The sequence below is a fragment of the Mercenaria mercenaria genome, chromosome 3 (assembly GCF_021730395.1).
Source record: "Mercenaria mercenaria strain notata chromosome 3, MADL_Memer_1, whole genome shotgun sequence".
Lineage (NCBI taxonomy): Eukaryota > Metazoa > Mollusca > Bivalvia > Venerida > Veneridae > Mercenaria > Mercenaria mercenaria.
The window spans coordinates 67,688,308-67,695,945 of NC_069363.1; the positions used below are offsets into that span (position 1 = coordinate 67,688,308).

Here is a 7,638-nt window from a genome sequence, read left to right on the forward strand (position 1 = left end):
AAGATATATTCAACACAGACTTTTATGTATTTTATCTGTATTTTTCATTAAGTCAAGGACCATAACTCTGGTCTAGCTGAGTGAAACCAGGTGCACAACTTCACCTGTAATAATTTATGACTCTAGGTCAAATACGTTTTAAGGTACATGCAACACAAACTTTTACATACTTCTGCATATTTTTGAGTAAGTCAAGGGCCACAACTCTGGTCTGGCTGAATGAAATCTCTAACAAACCCCAGATGCAAAACTTCACATGTTGAATAATACTCCTATAACGTTTCATAATCCTGGGTCAAATACTTTTTGAAATATATGCAACACAAACTTTTAGGCCCTTTTAATGCACATCTTTTTCTAAGTCAAGGGCCATAACTCTGGTCTGGCAGTGTCAGATCCAATTAAAACACCAGGTGCACAACTTCACGATCAAGTGATGACAATACCTCATAGATTTTTTTCAGACAAGCTAAAAATGACAGAAAACAGCCACCATAGTCTTATCACAACAATTTGACTATAAGCCTTCCATCTAATACTAGCTTACATACAAAAACTAATTCTAAATTTTTTAAGCTGAAAAAGGGGCATAATTTTGCCAAAATGTAAGCAACTGTTATGAAGCTTGCCAAGTGAGGTCACCCCATGAAGACACCAATTTGAGAATCTGAAACATTTGATCAAGTAATTCCTGAGAAACATGCTTACATGTAAAAACTTTCGAAAAGTTTTTATGTTAGAAAGGGGCATAATTTTTGACAAAATAAGAGCTAGACTTATGTTACTTGCCATATGTTTACATTATACAATTATTGACTCTTGAGCCATTGAATATGATGTGATATTCACCGGAAGAGGGCAATATTGATCAAGGCGATACTTCCGGTGAATATCACATCATATCCAATGGCTCAAGAGTCAATAATTGTATAATGTTCAATACACACACCAAGTTTGGAGCATTAAATTTGGCCTCATAGTTTTGGAGAAACTTGCTTTCATACATATTCAAAACTGTCATGATGCATATGCTGACAGCTAGTGACGAAAGGGTGACGATAGAAGTTCTACTATAGTCAAGCAATACATGGATCCTAAAAATTGTTTCAAGCATATCTGTGACATATAAAAAATGAGATTAAACACTAAGAAAGCAAATATATCATAAAATTGAATATTTTGACTGCATTGCTATCTTGCTTCAGAAAGAAATGAAAAAAGTTGAAAAAAAAAAACCCACTAAATTATTCAGTTTTGGTACACAATGCAGGTGTTTTAAACGCTGTTTAGAAAATCTTACTAATGGTCGTACCTGTAGGACAACTTGTCAGCTTCAGAATTTTGCATTCCGCATCATTATCCAAACTCTTTGCTAATACAGGGAAGAAATTAGTTCAACAACACAACAATTACCTTGACTGAATATCACAACATGAATTGTAAATGGATGTAACAAAATGTAACGCAACAATTATTTTGCCCACTGGCTTTCAGTGTGACTTTAAATACACACAACTGTCTCTCTCATCCAGGATGTGCATCCATAACACAGAGTCATCTATGAAACTTGACATATTATTGTAACATTCTTCATGCACATACAGCAATAAAACTCAATCACTGAAAGCTTAAATTAAACTGACAAAAATAAAATCCAGTGATGTGAAAATAATTTTGACAACAAGCTATCCGAGGATAGAACTGCCTTTAGGTATTAAAATCTTTTGAACAATCACTTCAAAAATGAATCCATGACACACTGACAAAATAATAACAGGTATCCACTATGTAAAGCGCCTGTTTGAATGTGTTTATCATGAAAAGGGCGCTATATAAATCTGGTGTAATAAAACTAATATATATATACCCACTTTTTTTAGTAAGTACCAAAATACTTATAAATTCTAAAATTTATTCAAGTTTTTCCTAGACCCAAATGGAAGAGTAAATTTTTTTGTAAATTATTCAAACTTGGGAAAGAATTATATTTACCTATTTTCATTTGAAAGGAATACCTTGAAGATTTATTTCAAGAAGTATCACTCCTCTCCTTTGATAGGAAGTTCTACATCAAAGTATTTATCCTTGAGGAAAATTCTCGTCCATCAACTAATTGGTATTATTCTTTCAACTACATCCAGTCAAAAATTTGTGTATACTGTTGATGCCTAAACTTCATCACACTGCTTTAGGCAAAAAGATTGGGCTCCCAGTTAAAGTTACAGTTCCTGGTATGTAACAGGCATCCTCCTTATTATTATTATTACTATTATTATTATTATTATTATTATTACTATTATTATTATTATTATTATTATTATTATTATCAAATGGATGAGTATAGTAAAAAGATAATTTTACATGGTGTAAACAAGGTCAAGGAGACTGCATTAACAGAATGTCTAAGATAATCCTGCATCATGTAATAATCTTGACTATGAAATCAAATTATTACTGTTCAAGTCTATTCAATTTAATATCAAAAATTGAACCAAAAATGATTTACAAGTGGCTAAATGTTCATATTTTAAACCATATTTTAAAATTCTAAGGAAAACAGATATCATCAAAATTACTTAAAAAAAGCTGAAACGTTCTTTATGTTGTAAATAAATCAATTTCTTTCATCTGAAGTGAAATATTTGAAGTTTAGAAATACAACAAATTATGCTCCAATTTATGTAAAAGTTCATGTCTTTCTTCATAAGGCATAAAAAAATTGTTTGTTTCCAGTATCCCGACCTATCCTAAATTTTTGGCCCAACCCTAAATGTTTTTATGGCCTCGGAGAATTTTTTTCAACTTTTTAACAAATGGTGCAAAACTGCACTTTTTATGCTTTAAACATGATTAGTGATTTTAAAAATCAACTAACTGATGTTCTAAAAGCACAATCCTCTTATCTGTATTCATTTTTTGACACGAAAATAATTTTCGGAAAGTCCCACTTAATAATAAAAAAAATCCAAAAACAAAAATTTACCAACCTACCTACCCTGATTTTTTTTAGCATATTATCGGAAACAAACAATTTTCTTTTTATTTGCCTAGATGTCATTTTTAAATGGTATCACAAATTGTGCATGAATGTACATTGGTAACATCAGACACCTCTGTAAATTAACAGTGAATAAATCTTGGAACTATAACTGTTGCTTGAAAAGAACAAGGGCACCGCCTACGGGTGCCACTGCTTGTCTGCAAGTGCTGGACAATATGTAAGAAAAGAGTTACAGTTAAGATTTTCTAAGTACAAAAGGGACATAATTTTGACAAAATGCATAACAGAGTTATGGTTCTTGGCCTATATAGTCACCTAATGATGATAAACAAGTGTGCAAAGCTTCAAAGCTGTACCTCTTATAGCTTTTGAGAAAAGGTGGACCTACACACAAATTTTAACCAAGAAACTCAAATTTTCTAAGTACAAAAAGAGCCATAATTTTGACAAAATGCATATCAGAGTTATAGTTCTTGGCCTACTAAGTCATCTAATGATGATAAACAAGTGTGCAAAGTTTCAAAGCTGTAGCTCTTATAGTTTTTTAGAAAATGTGGACCTAAACAAAAATTTAACCAATGTCGACGATCAAGTGATGACAATACCTCGTAGATTTTATTAAAAAATCAGACGAGCTTAAAAGGGATGTCAACATCTCTTAAAGGACCAAATTTTGTGGAGGAGGATGGCTTTTACCTAGGTTCCTGTCATTGTGTTACTGTAGTATTTGTTACTATTTCATTGTTATAATTATCAAAATTATTTAAGCCACAATTATTTTATTTTTGAAAAAAAAAAATGTTGATTATGTTTGTCAAACTTACGATTATTATCAGCAGAAGATACATTTATTTCTTTACATTTACAAAGTAAAAGCTTTTTTTGTCATGTCATGTCACATCCTCTCTTTCGAGACATATTACACCTCACATAAAATATTGTTTGTTTTCCCTCCCATGACACAAAATATGTTATTGCAAGATCCAGCAACTTTTTCTTCCAATTATATTTTTTTATATGTTTGGATAGTTTTGGAACAAAAACACAAATGGAAGTACAATTTGTATGATTCATTTTGTTGTTTGTCATTAATAAATCATAATTAAGTGTAGGTAGGAAGATTCATATAACAGCTTCCCTTCTTACTGACAATTAAGGCATAGTGCAACTCAAATTGCTGCTGATAAAACAAGTCCAACTATGAACCCTAACATTCCTTCTAGTACATGAAAGACAATCATTTTGATATACCCACATGTTTGTTTTTGTGCCCATTATGTTACCTGAAAATGTAATGTAAAGCAGGAGCCTGTTTGTGTGACAACTTTATACTGGTATTAAATGATACCCCTACCCCATGTTAAAATAAAGCCTTTTTGTGTGAGGAAACAGAATTAAAATGGCTGTAATAATTAGTGAAATAGGAAATGATTGAAACTCTAGAACCAGAAAATATCTGGTACAATGGTCATGCACTATCTATACTGATGTAAAATGGTTTCGGGGTAGGGCCTCCTACTCCCCACCTAGGGGTCATAGGTTTGACTCTTGTTATTCAGAAGTAATCAAGGTGCACTAGGAGAAGGCCTACATCCCCTTACATCCATGCATAATCAAAGTGAAAATAAATACAGTATAATTATGAACCTTTTTCTGTAAATATTTTAGTTGACTTGGGGTATAAGAGAGAGGAGTTAGTCAGAGTTATATAGTTATATTATAAACAGACGAAAACCGATGTATCAATTAAATACAACGTTTTTAAAAAAAATGAAGCAGACATTTAATAATTATTGATCTAATATACTGAGTTTATACCTGAAATACTTGACCATATACATGAACCTAAAGTAACATCAATATTTACACCACTGTCTGTCTTCTGTATTATAATCCATCTGTTTCTTCATTATTCAGAATATTCGAAGGCCAGGGCAGTGCATCAAGTCACTTTACTATTTAAGAAATTATTTTATCACATTTTGATGATGTATATCTTAGGCATAAATATTCCTTCTAACTGAATCTGGTATGTTATGTTGTTTTTATTGATATATTCTGATTATATATGTAAATAAAATCAAGAAACTTTCATTCTCACTTCAGTGATTTTGTAGCCATAAAAATATATAAATATTATCTTATTGGGTGTGAATTAAATTTGACATTTTTTATTTTATTTTTATCATGTTACTGGTATGAACACCTGACAGCTATACGAATGTATAGATATGAAATAAATATTTGAGCCTATATCATTGCTCTGTATGAATTATGACAGTATCATAACCACAAAAATTTCAAATAAATATTCCACATGAAAGATTAAAAGCAATGATATATCCAAAAGTATGTAAAACCTAAATTTAAACCACTATTTCCATATTCAAAGTACAAATTTAGTTTACAAACATCTACACCTGTCCCTATTTTAATCTACCCACTCTAGTCTTCTTCTGTACCAGCTCTAGAAAGTGTTTTAACAACTTTAACACACTTCAACCCTGTCCATATCATGTCTCATCCATATTTCCTTAAAAATTCTCTTCATCTACCCTACATAATGTTCACATACTGATCTTCCTCTCTACTTTCCTTACAATTCTCTTCCCACACTTCAGTCATGTCTGTATCATGTCTCCTCACGCCATTCTTCCTGTGCCTGCCCTAAAAACTGTTTAAGACAAGATACTCCTCTCATATTCTCTTCCAATTTCTTCCTATTTTTCACAATTCAGTCCTGTCTACATCATATCTCCCCAACCTACCTGTCCAAGAAAACTTTTGTAAAGAAGGTTGTAACCTCACATACAATTCTGTCTATATCATATCTTCCCCAGTGCACCTGGAGCACTACTTCAGTCTCTCACATAGTCCCCTTTTCCCTTCCATTTTACTGATGTAGCAAGGCACAAACCTCCTATCCTTCTATTCAGTCTGTATCTCCTGTTCAATATTCACACTGTGTCTCTCTCCCTAATCCAATTGTTTTCTCAGCTTCTGCAATACAGAGAATTCCTAGTGTACAATTACTGTCACTGTGCACAACAATGGTGATTCTCTAATCTAATAAAACAGAAAATTATCCATAGAATCAGTCTGTCACCCAAGGGACACAGTCTGGGAATGACAGCAACATTTTTGGTCCTGTCAAAAATCAATCGAGAGAAAATAACTCATAAAATTACTTCAGACATAACTGTAATTCTGCAGCAAAACTGCAGCTAAACATTATTTTCTTGTCTTAAGATCTTTCTCTAAACATACAGAACTATCATGCTAGGGGTTTGACTGATTTTCACCAGATACCATACTGCACTAAGGCCTGGTTCTTGCTACATACAGTATAATACTACTGCACTGAGAAGCTTGAAGTACACTAAGAAGCTGGGAGTATGGTTGTTTCTTATCATATACTACTGCACTAAGATGTTGGGAGTCTTGTTGGTTCTTCCAATATATTACCGCACTGAGAAGCTGTGAGTATGGTTAGTTCTCATTATAAACTACTGCACTAAGATGCACCAGGTTTGGTTGTTTCTTGCTATATAGCACTGCACTAAGATGCACGGGGTTTGGTTGGTTCTCACTATATACTACAGCACTAAGATGCAGGGGGTTTAGTTGTTTTCGTTATATACTACTGCACTAAGATGCATGGGGTTTGGTTGGTTCTCATTATATACTACACCACTAGATGCAGGGGTCTGGTTGGTTCTCATTATATACTACAGCACTAGATGTACGGGTTTGGTTGGTTCTCACTATATACTACAGCACTAGATGCACGGGTTTGGTTGGTTCTCATTATATACTACAGCACTAGATGCACGGGTTTTGGTTGGTTCTCATTATATACTACAACACTAAATGCACGGGGTTTGGTTGGTTCTCATTATATACTACAACACTAAATGCACGGGGTTTGGTTGGTTCTCACTATATACTACAGCACTAGATGCACGGGGTTTGGTTGGTTCTCATTATATACTACACCACTAGATGCAGGGGTCTGGTTGGTTCTCATTATATACTACAGCACTAGATGTACGGGTTTGGTTGGTTCTCACTATATACTACAGCACTAGATGCAGGGGTTTGGTTGGTTCTCATTATATACTACAGCACTAGATGCACGGGGTTTGGTTGGTTCTCGTTATATACTACAGCACTAGATGTACGGGGTTTGGTTGGTTCTCACTATATACTACAGCACTAGATGCAGGGGTTTGATAGGTTCTCACTATATACTACAGCACTAGATGCAGGGGTTTGATAGGTTCTCATTATATACTACAACACTAGATACACGGGTTTGGTTGGTTCTTGCTATATACTACAGCACTAAGATGCAGGGGTTTGGTTGGTTCTCGTTATATACTACAGCACTAAATGCAGGGGTTTGGTTGGTTCTCATTATATACTACAGCACTAGATGCACGGGGTTTGGTTGGTTCTCACTATATACTACAGCACTAAGATGCAGGGGTTTGGTTGGTTCTCGTTATATACTACAGCACTAGATGTACGGGGTTTGGTTGGTTCTCATTATATACTACAGCACTAGATGCAGGGGTTTGATAGGTTCTCATTATATACTACAACACTAGATGCACGGGTTTGGTTGGTTCTTGCTA

General features: G+C 33.7%; 1 protein-coding gene across 5 annotated transcripts in view; it reads right to left on the minus strand.

The window, feature by feature from the left end:
- LOC123524481 (adhesion G protein-coupled receptor L1-like) overlaps positions 1-6,004 on the minus strand; it is a 95,963-nt gene extending 89,959 nt beyond the window's left edge. For 3 of the 5 annotated variants that reach the window (XM_045302704.2, XM_045302699.2, XM_053538836.1), the window contains exon 1: positions 1,313-1,717. The gene's annotated coding sequence lies outside the window, so the exon portion shown is untranslated. Of the gene's footprint in view, positions 1-1,312; positions 1,718-5,918 lie in introns of those variants that run through there. The other 2 variants (XM_045302702.2, XM_045302700.2) reach the window with 1 other exon arrangement.
- Positions 6,005-7,638: the final 1,634 nt, after the last annotated feature.